The sequence below is a fragment of the Pelmatolapia mariae genome, linkage group LG15 (assembly GCF_036321145.2).
Source record: "Pelmatolapia mariae isolate MD_Pm_ZW linkage group LG15, Pm_UMD_F_2, whole genome shotgun sequence".
Lineage (NCBI taxonomy): Eukaryota > Metazoa > Chordata > Actinopteri > Cichliformes > Cichlidae > Pelmatolapia > Pelmatolapia mariae.
In genome coordinates, this window is record NC_086240.1 from 33,195,586 (window position 1) to 33,200,054 (window position 4,469).

Consider the following 4,469-nt stretch of genomic DNA (forward strand, 5'->3'; position numbering starts at 1 on the left):
ATTTGCCAAAATGTGGACGCAAGAAAACTGTCACTAATGAAGAAACATCAGTGGCTGTCCTAGCTTCATTCAGCAAGAGCACTCGCAGCATGTCACTGGAGAGTGGCATTAGTCGAACACCCTTACAAACTCCAGCTACTGCAGCATCTCAACGAGGATGACCCAGATCGGCGCACAGAATTTGCAGAATGGGCAAAACAAAAATTGGAACAGGACCCTCAGTTCACGCAGCAGATTTTGTTCAGTGATGAGGCAAACTTTTATGTGAATGGTGAAGTTAACAAACAAAACCACTGCTATTGGTCTGACACTAACCCACATTGGATGGATCCCTCCAAGACTGTTGGAACAACAAAAGTGATGGTTTGGTGTGGTATATGGGGTACAACGATAGTGGGTCCATTCTTCATCAATGGTAACCACAAGGCCACTGGATATTTGAAATTGCTAAAACTAGCCGAAAACTCAGGCACGGCTGGCTGCCGGCGGAGCTCACGGGCACGTCACTGCAACCCCCCCTGGCTTCTGCTCCGCAGCTGCTGAGTGATCCCTCATCTGGGACTCTCCTCAGCTCTTTCTGGGATAGTGGCGCGGCTGCCCCTCTGTTGGTCTTCCTTGCCCAGATAGCAAGACGACATTGAATCTATGTTGATTTTTCATCCGAACCGTCGTATATGGTCGGGGTTGAAATGCCAATGTTGTAACAACATTGAAATACTGTGGTAAACCGACGGTCTTACTATAGAGACGTTGTAACGATGTTGATTCACCGTTGTTTTTTTGTCATTGATATTTGATCTATTTATAGTCGACCAGGTGACGACAACAACAACATCGAGAAAACGTCTATTTATAGTTGACGATCATTCGGCTCCGGTCACCATCAAAAACCATCGATTTGTAGTTGAGCATTAAATTGCATTGCAACTGATCGGGTATAAAGTACCAGAGAAAGTAGATTTATTGTTCATTTGTTATCAATGACTTGGTCTAGTTCACCAGCTTTAAAAAATCGTGTCTACGTGCAATTTATGTATAGTTGACCGGGAAATTAAAGCAGCGATCACTTGGACTATTCCGCAGCACCCCTCTCACATTGGTACATCCCCCCCCCTCCCCCGGTATTCATTGTCTTCTACAGTAGAGCGGGACATTTAATTTACTCTCAGCGGAATTGACCGGAGAAGGCATCAGTTCATGCACTGCACTGGCCTGCACCATGATTAGTATAAGGTAAGAATGAATGATTTTTTTTTCCTACTCGGTATTTCCATGTTTGCATTTGAATAACATTAAAAAAAAAAACTTGTTAATGTTGTACATTAACGAGTTTTTTAAATTGTGTCTACTTCTTACAATCTGGCAACAAATAAATTGCACTGCGAACAAAGTATATCAACAAAGAAAACATTTTCGTTTCATAATTTCTTCGTTATATTCCCTTACAAAGCTAGCTTTAACGCTTCGAGGTTTCCTTTGTTCTTGCCGTCGCCTCGGCGCTTGACCCAGACTTTCGCTCTGTAGTTGCTTAGTACTACAAAAAATTCTAAATCTGTGATATATGATTGATAAACGTAAAGTTAACTGTATAAACGTGTTCAATGACTTTGTTACTTTTGATGATTGGAGAGCACTCGCTTCAATGCGCACACGAAAACTTTAGACTCAGTTTGAATGCTCACGCAGCATGCGTGACTGTACGTTGCACGCTCAACTAACTTTACGTTGCACGCGTACATGACTTTCCGTTTGTGCCTTGAATAATGAATAAGGCTACGTCCACACGTACCAGCGTATTTTTGAAACCGCTGATTTTTCTATGCGTTTGCACCTTTTGTCCACACGTAATGTATGTCTGGCCGTACATTGTGTTTGTATTTCCAGGCACATTTCACGAAGCAGAACGCAGTCTTCAGAGATATCCACGTGAACGCTGTGATACGTCTGACCTTCAGTCCGAAGAAGAAACCCAGACCAGTCTTAAAAGAAAGCACAAGTAAAACCTTTTTATTCACAAACATATCTTTGATTGTTAAGAATTTATGATCTTGTCTTTTATACATATCTGTGGTGCTTGCATACTGCAATATCGCCACATAATATAGTCCAAAAAGTGGAAGTTTGTAAACTTTTTAAAAATGCAAAGCCGTGTACACTTGTGCACTTCAAAAATTCATTGTATACTGTACCTTCTTGCACGTCTCTGTTTCCTGTGTGTGTTGTTAGAAATCAAACTAACTTTAGGAAACAATATGCCAAAAGCATATTTACAATTACTTAAGACCGTTTTTAATTTCTTTTCTTTAGACCAAATCCCCTGTACACATATACGGACTCAGAGGATGAGTTTTTTTGTGGGGAAAGCCTACAAAAAAACGGTTTTCCCAGGCCCCTCGAGTGAAAATACCAGGTAATAAAATACTGTCTAGTGTCTTTGTACATATGTGTCTGACATGAGGAAACTTTTTTGACAAGTTGTCTGTATTCTTAAATACTTAAAAAATTATCTTTTTCTAAACAGCCCTCATCACTCCGCAGTCTGCCCCCCAGCCCACTGATAGCAACCATCATAATGCCCCACCCAGCTTCCGGCACCTTTCGCCACTCCGGCACAAACCGAAACAGCTTTGCGATCTCCCCAGCATGCAGAGTCTGATGTCTTCCCTATAGATGGTATGCTTTTAAAAAAGCTTTAAAGCTGCATCACAATGTCATTGTACTCTTATCTAAAAAAAAAAACTAATTTATACTCCTGAATGTCATCTTGTTGTGATTTTTTTTTTCTGTAGATTCCAGAGACTCTGTGAAGCCACTATTACAAGGCAAGTTTGAAAATCTTGGAATTTCACAGTTTACATGGTATAACAAATATATGTGACAGGCAAAAACTAGTAAACACTTTTAGCAGTTACAAGAACTAACAAATGAATATCCAACAAAAGGGAATAGAAATACATTGCACTGCCAATACTTTGGTTTATTCTTTGTATGACTTGAAAATCAGGCTTTAGGGAAAACTAAATGACATGTTTCTATCATCAATTACATGAAGTAAACACACAGGCACTTGCATACACATTTAAGACATGAGACACGCTAATTCCATCTCATAAAATGTGTCTATAGGTGAGACGCTTTGCGTTGATTGGTGCTGCTGGACCACACTGGAGGTGCGAGTCCGCCGTGTAATGGTTTATGCCATTACAAAGGAGCTGGCCTCTGTACTCAACTGGGCAGGGAAAAAAAAACAAGGACCAGACAAAGCAAAAAAGGGCATTTAAAGAGACAGCGCCGTGCAGATGCATATTTGGTAAGTTTTAACATTTATTGTAGTTTTATGAGCCTAAAGTGAACAATAAAGGGATCAATTGATGTGCTGGGTGCGTTTCACATTTCCTATGTCTGTTTTTTGCTATATTACTTTGTCTTTCTTAATAACAAGACTTTCATGTCCGGTTAATCTGGAGATGGAGTCTTTGGTCTTCGGCTTGTTTTGTCCTCGGGTTGTACACTTTGTACAGCCCGAGGACCCATGTTTTCTTTTTTTTTTTAAAGGATACACGGCACACCATGCTAAGACATATCGCATTTTCAGCTTATAGCTCTTTGGGAATCAAATGCGGCAGTTTGCTGATTTCCACCTGGTGACTTTCATGTTTATCAGCCTAGGAGTTTACATACTTTCTCCCTGCTGAAGACAATTAACAAGAGCTTATTCATGTGCTCTAATTCCCTTTTTTTGTGTGTGTGTCTATTTTTTGTCCTAGATGGCCTGGCGCAGCAGGTAGGGGCGAACTCTATGTCTGAGTTGGTCTTTGCTCAAGCAGTCCAGAAATGGCTCAGATATGCTCCAGGTCGTACGGGTGGCGCGCAGGACGCCCATCATCCATCCCCATCCCGGAGTAAATAATAAAAAGTGACGTGAAACATAGAAATGTAAATAGGAAACTTTGTCTTTTAATAAAGTATTTTGCAAATGATACATGTCTATTGACCTTTTTTGTTTTTTTGTTTTTTTTCAATAAAAAGCAACTGTGCGAAAGAGGTGGAAAATCAATACCATATCTCAACAGTGTTTCAATATCAGAATCTGACATTGTTTCAATGTCAACAGTGTTAGAAAATATAACGTCGAATCAATGTCAGGTTTCAACATTGATTCAACATCAAAACCTGACGTTGTTTCAACGTTAAAAATGGGTGCAAGAGTGATGTTGGGTCAACGTCACACTTCAACGTTGCTTCAATGACGTCGCCTGATATTGACTCAACATTGTTTCAATGTTTCCTTGCTATCTGGGTGGTCTCTTGTGTTCTGGGGGCCTCTGGATGTCTGAAGTTTTGATCTCCTCCATACCTGCTTCATGCCCTGGAGGACGTAGCAGTGGCCCCCCACACCCTCTAGCAGATCATTACATGAAGGAACCTTTTAAAAAATCAAGCGCGTCCATGCTCACAGGTGTACACAC

At 40.7% G+C, this 4,469-nt stretch overlaps 1 long non-coding RNA gene across 1 annotated transcript; it reads left to right on the forward strand.

Annotated features, from left to right (window-relative positions):
- The first annotated feature begins 994 nt into the window (after positions 1-994).
- Positions 995-3,980, forward strand: LOC134643749 (uncharacterized). Its single transcript, XR_010096396.2, has 7 exons — positions 995-1,233; positions 1,885-1,996; positions 2,308-2,410; positions 2,522-2,673; positions 2,790-2,822; positions 3,127-3,310; positions 3,768-3,980. It is a non-coding gene; the product is annotated as an uncharacterized LOC134643749 (long non-coding RNA).
- The last annotated feature ends 489 nt before the right edge of the window (positions 3,981-4,469 follow it).